Source organism: Sinocyclocheilus anshuiensis, unplaced genomic scaffold (assembly GCF_001515605.1).
Source record: "Sinocyclocheilus anshuiensis isolate Anshui unplaced genomic scaffold, SAMN03320099.WGS_v1.1 scaffold941, whole genome shotgun sequence".
NCBI classification, from domain to species: domain Eukaryota; kingdom Metazoa; phylum Chordata; class Actinopteri; order Cypriniformes; family Cyprinidae; genus Sinocyclocheilus; species Sinocyclocheilus anshuiensis.
This window is the reverse complement of record NW_015555791.1, coordinates 568,390-583,279: the sequence shown is the minus strand read 5'-3', so window position 1 is coordinate 583,279 and position 14,890 is coordinate 568,390. Positions and strand designations below refer to the sequence as shown.

The 14,890-nt window shown below is 35.5% G+C and overlaps 1 protein-coding gene across 2 annotated transcripts in view; it reads left to right on the top strand.

The window, feature by feature from the left end:
• Positions 1–14,890, top strand: part of LOC107674837 (synaptotagmin-7-like) — a 173,507-nt gene that overhangs the window by 17,918 nt on the left and 140,699 nt on the right. The window lies entirely within an intron of this gene.

Below are 14,890 nucleotides of genomic sequence, written 5' to 3'. Positions count from 1 at the left end.
ATATATATATATATATATATATGTGTGTATGTATGTGTTTGTAAAATAAAATATAAAATATATAATATACATATCCATATATAGTACATCAGTCTGGCGAGTAAACTAAAAAATTTACTAGCCAATGGCGATTCAATTGACAATGTGTCCGTAGAGGGTTGCTAAATGATGCTGCATACGTGCCTGTGTGTGTGAAGGCACACGACGTGTATTCTACATGCAATGTGTTATGCAACCATCCCTTGGTTCAATACGAGCAGCATAAGAGACTCTCTGCTCTCTTTCTCTTGCTTCTCTTTTCCTTACACATCTTTGCTCGCTCCCTTCTCATTCTTTCTGTTAATCTGATCTCATCTTGTATCATATCAGGGCTGCATGGTCTGGGGAAAAAATAGCAAATTGTGATTGTGAAATGCATTTTTTTCGCTTTGATTGTTTGTAGGGTTGCAAAATGTGGCCAAAAAAATCTTTGTTATTATAAATCAATATGACTATATAATTATAATTAGGGATGCACAATATTGGATTTTTGCCGATATCCGATATGCCGATATTTTTCAAATTATTTTGGCCGATACCGATACTGATATATTTCCTTTTGTTTGGAAACAACACCAAGTCTCTCCTGTGCAGAAATTATAAGCAAAATATTTTTAATTTTGGTTAGTTTTTTACAAGAACTTATTTGTTATAATTAAATAAACAATAATGAAGGTTTTTTGACAGTACATTGGAGCTTTGAAAATAACTATAAATAAACTATATATTAATCGCTGCATTTCCCCCCCAGAAATATGCAGTGTTAACCATAACATTTTATTTTAAGAATTAACATTTGTAGATGGTCTAAAGCAAAAGGGTTGTAAAAATTCTGAAAATGGGGGACCTGGGGGAGGCTGCCGCTGCTGCAACTGCACGTGCTGCTATTACTGTTAGCGGTAATCACACACCGAACGTGTCATTCTGTACGTGCTTTCACAGATTAAATGCAGAGATCCAAAACAGTGAATCTAATCACCATTCAGGCAAAACTTTGCTTCAAGAATGAGCCACACTGCTGACCTGATCTAATCGCTTGCACACCCTGAGCACATGTGAGTTAACATATTCTTCTTATTGGCAAGACATATCGGCATAATTTTTCATATCGGGCCGATGCCGATATTTATATTTAAAGCCATTATTGACTGATTCCGATATCAGTCAGATAATATCGTGCATCCCTAATTATAATAATAAAAAGAGTAACAACAACAACAAGAATATAATAATAATAATAATTATAATAATAAAAATAAAAATCTAGTACTAAAGAAAAATATAATAATAATAATTTATAATAGTCATAATTTTTTCATGTTTAAATGTTAAACCATCAAGCTTTTAAAGGAATTTGAATAAAATAAATAAATAAATAAAGTAATAATGTGCTGCAGAATTTAGCAAAAAATATTATTATAAATCAATATGACTATAAAACAAAAACAACAACTAATAATAATAATACTGATGATGTAGGGTTGCGCAGTTTGGCCATAAATGTTATTACATATCAATTTGTAGTTATAATAATAATAATAATAATTATTATTATTATTATTAAATCTGGTATTAAAGAAAAAATATAATAATTTTATTGTACATTACAGCTTTAAAATTACACTAATATTTATGACTACTTATGAATGTTAGACCATTAAGCTTTTATTTTTGGTGGCAAATCTCAGTGAGAATTTAAACTTGTCTTTTGTTGACAGCAGCTTGTTTATAAGTGCTTCTTATTACAATTTTGGGATAATGGTTGTGCATGTTGCGTTCCCAAATGCATGTTGTCAGTGACCCAAACTTAGAGCAGATGCAGAGATGAGTTTGTGTGGAACAGCATTTATCGTGAACTGATTTGCTCTGAGACTCTGAAAACACTGGATCATGAGCTGCTCACGTGTAAATGAACACAGTGCTACGATCCACTCTGAAACACACAGCGCATATATTTATTCATTAAAGTTGCAGCCTTTGCTATTTGATAATGGCACTAAGCCATATAGTGATTTTGCTTTTATTTGGATTAATCGTGCAGCTGCATCTCATCTCATGATTCTGTTTCCTTTTCCTTTCCACTCTTCACCCGTCTCATCCTCTTATTTTCTTTCTTTTTCATCTTATTTTCTACTCCTTTTATTCTCTCCTCTCCAACTGTTTTGAAGAACTCCAGCTATTGAAGAAAACAGAACTGTGGAATTATGGGAAGAGTGTAAAAAGAGACCACATAATCACTAAGGATACAAAACCAGGTAGTGTTTAAAAAGAAAACAAATAAACCAGCACAGTGACAACAACTAGATAATGACTGAGGTATACTATGACTTCACAAACCCACCACTCTCTGCTGCACGTGTGTGTGTGTGTGAAGGGCTGCCATGTTTTGGGCTGTGCTTTTGCGGAGCTGTGAAAGGAAAAACAGGGAAAAATCTTTTAATCACTTTCCTCTCCGGAGAGCAGAGAGCCTCTCCAGAGGGCTGGAGACAGAACGAGAGAGAGCGTGTGTGTGACTCACTATTCATGTTTGATATTTTTGTGCTAAGTGGAAAGAGACTGTGTGTGTGTGTGTTTCACTGAGGGAGAGAAAAGAAGATGAATGTATGTGAGGTTGTGCTTTTACTTTAAGTTGATGGAGGCGTGTGTTTGTGTTTATTTGTAGGACGTCATATATGTTATGCACTGGCTTTCTATATATATTGCGTGACGGTCTTCCAGCTGTAGCAGCGGTTGAACTGTATCTGCTGAAGTCTGAGTGTAGCTGAAGGCGAATGAACTGATAAACAAACACCATCAACAAAATAATACAAACAACAATACTGTACACAGCAACACACGAAAGCAGCGTATAGAAATATACATGCAATAGATATTCATCCATAACAAATGATTCAGCAGACTCAGCCTGGAAATTTGTCAGATTCATGTGTGTGTTTAAACAAGGTTGTTAGTAGAGAATTGTGTGTGTTAAAATCTGGCAATGTGTTGAGATGGACAGATTGTGCTGAACGAGTGCCATGTCTTCAGAGTCATGTTCATTCCTTCATCCCTCTTCTTCCACCATGTTGTCCTTTTATCCTTATATCTTGATCTATCTATCTATCTGTCTGTCTGTCTGTCTGTCCAACGTGATCTAATGAGAATTTGTATGTATTTTACATAAAATGTGGTTCTACAAAAAGTACATTTACTTACGTTTTTATAGACACTAAAACATACAATACTGACGTATATATACAAAATCTAAACATACAATACAGATGTATTTACAGCATTTCAACGTGATGCTCACTGGGGGAAACGCATACTTGCGCAGGCCCCGCGGGGACCCAGAACCAAATCCAAGCCTTTATTCAGCGATCTTCCTCAGCGACCGTAAGCAGCAATACCGACACTGACGCGCTCGTTACAAGTTCAAAAATTGGCACTATCTTTGATCTATCTATCTATCTGTCTGTCTGTCTGTAGGGTTGGGTATCGTTTGTTTTTTTTTCGATACCGGTGCCAAATCGATACTTTTAAAACGGTTCTGGTGCCTAAACGGTGCCTGAACCGATACTAATTAAAAAATAAATAAATAAAAATTCCCCCAAAAAATGATGAATGATGAATGAATGATGCATTTGAATGAATGAATGATGCAAATGTTAGAGGGTCAAGTTTTTTAATTAAAAAAAACAAGCAGATAAAATTAGAAGTAGCATTAGAATAGAGAGTGCTAGAGTTAGAGGGTCAAATGAAGTTGAAAGAGATGTGTTTTCAGCCGTTTCTTGAAAATATTAAGGATTCAGCTGCCTGGATTGAGCTGGGCAGGTCGTTCCACCAGGAGGGAACAGTTAATGTAGAAGACCATGAAGTATTATTAGAGCTTTCTGACTTGAGTTCACATGCATTTTCTCAGTCGGGAAATTATTTTTCACGTGCGGTGCCAGTGATGCTTGTTACGTCCGTTTCGGAGAACCAGAGGACAAATATTTCAATCGATCGCTCAGGCATGGCACCGAAATGAGGCACCGAAATCTGCGTTCAGATTCGGTTCTAGTACATACCGGTTACATAGGTACTGGTGTCATATTGGTACCGGGTTTTGGTACCCAACCCTATCTGTCTATCTGTCTGCCTGCCTGTTAGTCTATCTATCTATCCATCTATCCATCTATCTATCTATCTATCTATCTATCTATCTATCTGTCTGTCTGTCTGTCTGTGAGAGCCTGAGAGAGACAGCAGGAGGATCAAAAGAAAAGCACACCATTACACTCTTTCAAATGACCTGACAGATTAATTTCTCATTGTCCTTTGTACTCGTCCCCAGCGATAACCTGTTAAATGTTTATCAATAAGAATCAATTGAGGAGATCGTTAAATATTCATGATCTCGATGAATATTCCGAGGCGTTGGATGCATAATGAGCAGCAGGTGGAGGATGGAACACGACCAACATTCGGTATTCCATCATGTTTGTTTACTGACTGCTGTCAACTGGCCGTCGCTCTCAATTTCCCCTCCGGGTAGCTTGTTATAGTTTGATTTTCTTTGCGTTGGCTGCCCTCAATGTCATTCCTTTCAAAAGCCACCATGCCCAAATATTCCCGCTCACATGTGCTCGGTTCCAACAAGCCTGTCGTTCATGCGATCTTGCATTTAAGTAATCTCACCTCTCGCTTTCCCCACCGGCTCACTGTTCGCTCACTCAAGGGCCTCATACCTTCAGTTTGCCGGGTAATTGCTTTCACAGGAGTCTATTTATAGATCTTCAGACACAATAATGTGTCCTGATGCTAGAAATACGTTTCATGAATAGATGCAGATAGCAAGTGATAATGATTTTCTGCATCCCTGCTGAAAGAATGGGGTTTGCTTATTTATTTATTAAGTCAATTATTCCTGCACATTAACAGAAGTTGTCCATCATAGGGTGACTTTTCAGTGACAACCAGTAGTTTGCACTCAATAGTTTTTTGTTTATGTTGCACTGGAGTCATGAATTTATACTAAGGCTGATGCAACATCACGGAAATGTTTACAGTTGTGCATTTGGCAGATGCTTTTACCTTACGAGTTGTATCAGTTCATGCATTCCTTGGGATCGGACCCATGACTTTGGCATTGCTAGTGCCATTTAGGCTATAGTACCATTTCCATAGCATTCAGCCGGTCATGTGATCTCATAATGGCAGCTCTTACGAGTTGACCCACTAATAAAACATTTTGTAGGCCAATGAAATGAATGGAGATCTAATGCCATGTGAGGTATATATGCTTTTAAACACTTTTCAAAAGTACAATTAATTTCTTTACTGGGTAGAAGTTTTAAAGTGCACTTTAAAGGTCATTAAGCCCAAAACTCGGACTTTTCCCATAAATCCTTTGGTAAAGCATCTCAGATCAGAGAGATCAAGAAGGCTGTCATCAACATAATGAAAATGTGGTTCGAGGTAGCCACCAACATGCGACCTTTGCCACAGTTGTTTTAGCCTTTGTCTATCATTGTGTTAAATGCTGCTAGTTATTTATTCTGAAGACACACCGACCCTAAAATGGACACTGTTGCCCCCTGGTGGTCAGAACTGAAAGTAGAGGAGGAAAAAGCAGTGGAGTGATGGACAGCTGACATGTAAAACACACATTATGCAAAACAACAATCTCATATAAAGAAATTCCACCATCCAGAAAACACTTGGCGGGTGAGTATGTGTTTGTGTACTGTTTGCACACACACTGCTGTTATCCTCCCCATAATTAAAGTGAAAGATAAATGAACACACACAGATGTGAACACAGATAGGGAAAACCAGAAGAGCAGGCGCAATATGGCCTAAACAGACCAAATCCAAGCACGCACACACATTTGCATGTCACTGTTTGTTCCTTTTCTTGATCCGACACCAGTTGGGCAGCTCTGTTTTCAGTCTCCTCTCATCCATGTTTGGCACCAAGGGGGTCTGTGAGCAATGCGTTTGCATTCACATTCATCCACATGGAAGTTGCTAGGCTGGTGCATACTTTAGAGCCGCAGGAAATTACATCATGAGAATGCTAATGGCACCATAATCATAATCACAAGTTCACTAGTGTCGATAACAAGTTCAGTATAGAGTACCACAAGGCTCAGTTCTAGGACCTCTGCTTTTCACCTGGTACATGCTACCATTGGGAAATATGCTTAGGAAACATGGTGTTAGCTTTCACTGTTATGCTGATGATACTCAGCTCTATGTTTCTTTGCGGCATGATGAAACATACCAATTCACAAAACTAATGGAATGCATAATTGATAAAAAATGGATGACTTATAATTTCGTACTGCCAAATTCTGAAAAAAAAAAAGGTTTTATTTATTGGACCAAAACTTCAGCAAAATATTGTTTGCATCACTGAAACATTTTTTTCCCAGTTTAACACTGTAAAGTTTCTTTGACACAGTCTGCATTGTATAAAGTGCTATTTAAATAAAGGATAATTGACTTGACTGTCTGTGCTGTGACGTCAAAGACAGCAGACTGGGTAAAACTGTCCATTTCAGATTCAGTTTTGATTCAGTTCTGCTCCGGTAGGATTCAGTTTTTATTCTGAATTTAGATTCAGAATCATCTTTCATCAGAATTATGATTTTATACACACCAAATTAGGATTTTATACACATCCAATTCAGAATAAATTCACATTTAGCTCAGATTAGATTCAAATTTAATGCACATTCAAATAAGATTCAATATGAAATTGATACATATTCAATTAGGATTTCGTACAAGTTCAGTTCAGATTAAATCTGATGTGAATGTGAATCTGTATGAAATCGTAATTGAATCAAATCTGTATAGAATCTTATTTGATACTGATCTGGTATAGCAGATGTTATTTTAATGTTATTTTATGCACTTGCTGTTAAGCAGGGCACCTAATGTTATGGAAAACGGTTGGGACAGGTGTTTTCAAACAGGTACTCTTCCACAAAGCTCTTGTTGTTGAGATTTATATCAGATAACACACCCTTATTGCTGAGTATATTTGCTCAAGCTATTGTTATGCACGCACTCATACAGCTGACTACAAAAGGATATTTACTCTTGACCTAGAATTGTCGTCATAATATGCATACATACAGCCTCGTGAACGCCTGGGAAAATCCTGATAAATAGTATGAAATAGATCTGAACATCAACAGTCACATACAAACTCTCATTGTTTCTTTTTTCTTTTTTTGTCTTCATTAGTTCTTACTCTGTTTTTCAGTAATTACCACATGTATATTTGTATGCACACACACACACACATATATATACACTTGTGTGTCTGTCTTATATGGATGTGATATATATATATATGTATATGTGATATGTTTTATATATATATATATATATATATATACATACATGCATACATACATACCTGTATATATATATATTTTATTAATAAAATAACAGTACATATATATTTTATATGTATTTATTTATTTAAATGTAATACTTGTGTGTGTGTGTGTGTGTGTATAATATGCTTACATTACATGTGTATAATCGTGTGCCTCACACTGAAATACTTAAAAAGACCAACTGTAGAAGTATTGAGACCATGATCACATGAACATGCAGTGGTTGGGGCACGTGATAAGGATGCCCCCATGTCGACTGCCCCGCAGGGTGCTATACGGCCAGCTACATCTTGGTCGACGTTCAGCTGGGGGGCTGAAGAAGCGATATAAGGATCAGATGAAGAACATCTTGAAGAAGTGTAAGATCAGACCCGAGGACCTGGAGGATGTTGCTGCTGACCGTACCATCTTGGAAAAGCTGTGTAGAGATGGGGTTCATACGTTGGAGATGGAGAGGACAATCAGAAGACAGCAGAAGCGAGCCAGGAGAACTACAGCCATGGCTGCCACCACTGCCATTACTACTACCATTACATACATATGCCCCACCTGTAATCAAGTGTGCGGGTCCAGGATAGGACTGTTTAGCCATCAAAGATCTCACCGATAAAGGCGTGGACGTCGTCATCGGATTCGATGGACAACCGAGAGAGGGAGAGAGAGAATATGCTTACGCAAAAGTCAGTTTTTATTATATTGTGTTACATGATTTACTTATGGTATTATATATATATTTACATTATTTGCATACTTTTGTATGTGCATGTGTGCAAAACATTTACATATGTGTGTATACACACACACACGCATGTAAACATTTTATTTCAATTTATATAAATAATAATTTACACAGATGATTTACATAATTCCTTTAGTGTGCTAAATCTGACAAATAATTAGTGCTGTCAAATGATTAATCGCGATTAATCGCATCCAAAATAAAAGTTTTTGTTTACATAATATATGTGTGTATATTGTGTATATTTATTATGTATATATAAATACACACAAATACAGCATATATTTTGAAAATATTTACATGTATATATTTATATTCATATAATATATATAATATATAAATATATTTAATTGTCACACCCCATTGGACTTTTGTTCTGTTTTCATCCCTCATGTGCTCTGTGTGACCTAGTTTCCCTCATTTTTGATTGTGTCATTTAGTTCAGGTGTGTGTCATTAATTATCTCATTTGCTCCTGTATTTAAAGTGTAGTCTGTGCTGTCTTCCTGGGTCTGGTATTGTTGATGTTATGCTGTGTGTTAGACCCTCTTCTTTGTGTGGATTGCCATTAAAATGATTTGTTGTTATAATCTTCGTCTCCCTAGCAGCAGTAGCTTGACGTTAATATATAAACGTAACATATTTTTCTTAAATATATGCATGTGTGTGTGTTTATATATACATAATAAATATACACAGTACACGCATATATTATGTAAACAAAAAATGTTATTTTGGAAACTATGAATCGTGATTAATCATTTGACAGCACTACAAATAATATAAAATGTATAATAATAATTAAATGCACAGTTTTTTCTATGCATTGTATGTCTATTGCTTACTGTCTTTTTTTGGTTTGTGTATTATTTGTGAGACTCTTTAGGTGCAGATGGAGTGAGTGTGTTTTTGGTTATTTATAGAGCGAGAGACAACAGAAGATGAGAAAGATGGAGAACACAGAAAGCTGTGTGAGTTTCTACACTTGTGAGAATGTAAAATGAACAGATTACATAACTGGTTAACACACACACGTGCGCACATTGAGAGCGTATTATTGCACTGCTACTATTATCTGTGTAAGAGGGATGTTAGTGCTGTCATGTTACAGCTTGTGTCAAATAATGGACCTGTGTGTTCAGGTTAGGTTTGACTATGTTTTGGGGTCCAAATGTCACCACCAGAATAGTAAAAGCTGAAATCACCTACTTTGTGAAGAGCAGTCAACAGTCCCCTTGAGGAAAACGGCTTAGACATGCTAAATTATGTTAATGGAAATTCAGAAATGTTCTCATGATATAAATGTGTGCGAGTGATATTAGTAGAGCTTTAGCATCTCTTTCAGTTTTCATGAATCCCTTGTGTGTGATGTCAAAGGTGAAAGAGCATCTTACTGTCCTTCATGATTCAGCAATCAATCAAAAACACACCTCTATTCTCTGATGAATTGGCCCTAAACCCCACCTTAAAACATTATTGACCAGTCCTGCTTTAGCAACCGTTGCCATATCATGAGACAAGCTTATGCTCTTTTCTAATGTAAGTCTATTGAAGTCCTTTGTGTTTGTGTAGTTTTAAATGTAACAGAAGTTGTTAAAATATTGTGCAAGCCTACATATTAATAATAATAATAATAATAATAATTCATTTTATTTAATGGCGCCTTTCTAAACACCCAAGGTCACTTACAGCAAGCAAACTAGTAAAAACAGTAACAATAAATAAACAAGTCCTGCCAGCATTACAAAATTCAACAGCACAACTGCATACATCATGAATACAATAAAGGCTTACAAGAGCAATAATAAGAGCAATTAATAAGAGCAAGTCATAAGAAAGCCTGGGTAAAAAAATAAATCTTAAGACGAGATTTAAAAGTATGAAGGCTGTCACTGTTCCGTATGTTGGGGGGAAGAGAGTTCCATAGGCGAGGGGCCGCAAAACTAAAAGTTCTTGCTCCCATGGTGCTTAAACGTATACGCGGCGACACAAGAGAGATCGAGTGTGAAGATCTGAGAATGCGAGAAGGAGTATAGATGTGGAGAAGGTCCGTAAGATATGGTGGAGCAAGGTTGTGAAGTGCCTTAAATGTGAGAAGCAAAATTTTAAAATCAATGCAAATATTCTCGTCATTTGCTGATTATTTAATTACATTGCTGGCTAGGAGGATCAGTTGAGACACTAAAGAGTAGGGATGCACAATATTATCAGAACGTCATCGGAATTGGCTGATAAGGGCTTAAAATGTAAACATCAGCCCAATATGAAAAATGATGCCGATATGACTTGCTGATCATGATCATGTCAGTGGTGTGATCATACTTAAAGCCAACTTTTGCCTGAATGGTGAATAGATTCACTGTTTTGGTTAACCGCTTTTAAGTTGTCACATTTAAGTGTCCTAATGCCCATCCGGTTAGGCCTTTTATTCATTTAGGGGGCGCTGTAGGCCTACTTGTAATAGAAATGAAATGTAAAATACACAAATAACATTAAAGATACTTGTGTTTCTGAATAAATAAATCAGGAATTGATGTCCAGTCTGTTTTGATTTTTAAGATCAGAAGCTATAGCTTACATTAATAAAAATCACAAACACTTATACTTACACATATAAATGTATATGTACAGATTTATTTATTAATGTGTAATATTTTTTTCAAACAGAATATGAAAACCTAAATACAAGGAGCTTTTTTACAGCTCTTTTGCTTTATATAGGGATGCACAATATTTGGTTTTTGCTGATATTCGATAGGCCTATATTTTTTTTTTAACTCAGTTTGACAGATAGCCGATGCCGATACCGATATATATATATATATATATATATCCTTTTGTTTGGAAACAACACCAGGTCTCTCCTGTGCGGAAATCTTTTTTGTTTAAATTTTGGTTAGTTTTGAGCAAAAACTTATTTGTTAGAAGTAATACACTTTTATTAAAGTTATTTTTTAATAAGAGTACATTGAAAGCCTTGAAAATAACTAATAAAATCAATCTGCCTATACCGATATATATATATATATATATATATATATATATATATATATCCTTTTGTTTGGAAACAACACAAACTCTCTCTTGTGCAGATATACACAAATTATTTTCTTATCTCTAACACACCTTGAGCACATGTGAGTTATTCATTGTATCGGCAAGTCATATCTGCATTATTTTTCATATCGGGCTGATGCCAGTGTTTACATTTCAAGTCTTTTTCGACTGATCCTGATGACATTCTGATGATATTGTTCATCCTTAACTTTAGACCATAAACAAATGTTAAATCTACAAATAAAATGTTTAGGTTACAACTAAATCGGTTTGAAAAAAAAAAACAGCAGTGATTCATATAAGCTTTCTTATTATAAAAAGAACTTTAATAATGTTTATTTTTTTCTACGTTTTTGCTCAAAACTAAAATGAAAACCAAAATAATTTATGATCTATATATTATTTACTGTATAATAATTAATTATTTATTTTATATAACCAAAATAAATATTATAATCTACCAGCCAAAATAAATGGAAAAATATCAGCATATCGGAGATTTGCAACAATCCAATATTACACATCCCTATTAAACAGATCTCATTTGTGATTTATTTTGCTTTGAGGACACCTCAGGATAAAGGCAGAGAGATGATTGTATCCAAAGACAGATGAATCCATACGTACCATTGAAACCTCATGAATAATTCAGGACAGGTGGTGTTAATTCATAGACATGATACACGCAGAGATCATCAGTGATCCGCTGATCTGACTGCTTCACAGCCCCCTTGAGACCAAACACACACTCACACTGCACACACCCTCCAACACACTTCAGTGAACCTGCTAGTGATTACCTGCCCTGACAATCTAAGTCTAGATGAACACAACTGTCCCTGAAGGTCATGAGGTCAAACGTAAAGCTCAGAATATTATCTTCGGTGTTTGCTAAGGCGAGCATTACTCGTGCTCATAACTGGTATACTTAGCTTTCAACGTTTGCAATTTATCCTGCACTGTTTGTTCTGCAAACTCAAGTCATGTTTTGTTGAGGAGAAGTATTCTATTTCTCTCCTTAACTCTTTCAATAGAATACTTCTCCTCAACAAAACATGACTTGAGTTTGCAGAACAAACAGTGCAGGATAAATTGCAAACGTTGAAAGCTAAGTATACCAGTTATGAGCACGAGTAATGCTCGCCTTAGCAAACACCGAAGATAATATTCTGAGCTTTACGTTTGACCTCATGACCTTCAGGGACAGTTGTGTTCATCTAGACTTAGATTGTCAGGGCAGGTAATCACTAGCAGGTTCACTGAAGTGTGTTGGAGGGTGTGTGCAGTGTGAGTGTGTGTTTGGTCTCAAGGGGGCTGTGAAGCAGTCAGATCAGCGGATCACTGATGATCTCTGCGTGTATCATGTCTATGAATTAACACCACCTGTCCTGAATTATTCATGAGGTTTCAATGGTACGTATGGATTCATCTGTCTTTGGATACAATCATCTCTCTGCCTTTATCCTGAGGTGTCCTCAAAGCAAAATAAATCACAAATGAGATCTGTTTAATAGGGATGTGTAATATTGGATTGTTGCAAATCTCCGATATGCTGATATTTTTCCATTTATTTTGGCTGGTAGATTATAATATTTATTTTGGTTATATAAAATAAATAATTAATTATTATACAGTAAATAATATATAGATCATAAATTATTTTGGTTTTCATTTTAGTTTTGAGCAAAAACGTAGAAAAAAATAAACATTATTAAAGTTCTTTTTATAATAAGAAAGCTTATATGAATCACTGCTGTTTTTTTTTTTTCAAACCGATTTAGTTGTAACCTAAACATTTTATTTGTAGATTTAACATTTGTTTATGGTCTAAAGTTAAGGATGAACAATATCATCAGAATGTCATCAGGATCAGTCGAAAAAGACTTGAAATGTAAACACTGGCATCAGCCCGATATGAAAAATAATGCAGATATGACTTGCCGATACAATGAATAACTCACATGTGCTCAAGGTGTGTTAGAGATAAGAAAATAATTTGTGTATATCTGCACAAGAGAGAGTTTGTGTTGTTTCCAAACAAAAGGATATATATATATATATATATATATATCCTTTTGTTTGGAAACAACACAAACTCTCTCTTGTGCAGATATACACAAATTATTTTCTTATCTCTAACACACCTTGAGCACATGTGAGTTATTCATTGTATCGGCAAGTCATATCTGCATTATTTTTCATATCGGGCTGATGCCAGTGTTTACATTTCAAGTCTTTTTCGACTGATCCTGATGACATTCTGATGATATTGTTCATCCTTAACTTTAGACCATAAACAAATGTTAAATCTACAAATAAAATGTTTAGGTTACAACTAAATCGGTTTGAAAAAAAAAAAACAGCAGTGATTCATATAAGCTTTCTTATTATAAAAAGAACTTTAATAATGTTTATTTTTTTCTACGTTTTTGCTCAAAACTAAAATGAAAACCAAAATAATTTATGATCTATATATTATTTACTGTATAATAATTAATTATTTATTTTATATAACCAAAATAAATATTATAATCTACCAGCCAAAATAAATGGAAAAATATCAGCATATCGGAGATTTGCAACAATCCAATATTACACATCCCTATTAAACAGATCTCATTTGTGATTTATTTTGCTTTGAGGACACCTCAGGATAAAGGCAGAGAGATGATTGTATCCAAAGACAGATGAATCCATACGTACCATTGAAACCTCATGAATAATTCAGGACAGGTGGTGTTAATTCATAGACATGATACACGCAGAGATCATCAGTGATCCGCTGATCTGACTGCTTCACAGCCCCCTTGAGACCAAACACACACTCACACTGCACACACCCTCCAACACACTTCAGTGAACCTGCTAGTGATTACCTGCCCTGACAATCTAAGTCTAGATGAACACAACTGTCCCTGAAGGTCATGAGGTCAAACGTAAAGCTATCTTCGGTGTCTTCGGTGTTTGCTAAGGCGAGCATTACTCGTGCTCATAACTGGTATACTTAGCTTTCAATTTATCCTGTCCGTTATTCATGAGACAACGCTTCCCTGCCAAACACGGAATTTTCCGTTATTCATGAGACAACGCTTCCCTGCCAAACACGGAATTTTCCGTTATTCATGAGACAACGCTTCCCTGCCAAACACGGAATTTTCCGTTATTCATGAGACAACGCTTCCCTGCCAAATACGGAATTTTCCATTATTCATGAGACAACGCTTCCCTGCCAAACACGGAATTTTCCGGGTTTCTATGTTTTCACTGTTATTCGCTAGGGGGTGCTATTACACATCTCCTAAATGAGTCTAGAAAGTGCCGATCAAAATCACCTACCAGGAAGACGCAGAAACGAGCGATCTCATACATAAGCATATGCATATGAAAAATAATGTTATCATCAATACTAACCGCATATAAATGAAAACTGCCTAATGTTACAAAGTGAAATGTCAATCCAGAAAGTCGTAAAGGCCCGTGCAAACTTTGGGAGTACTGATGGACGCCATCTACTACATTTTTGCTTTGATAATATTACTGAATATGATCCAGATGTAGTATTTGATAAAAATTCAATTTCTTTCAGCTTTTTGCTTAAAATTTAGCTTTTTTTATGAAACCTACCTACATTCAAGTGTTGATAAAAAACAATGCTTGAAGCTAGAATAAAACAGATTTTT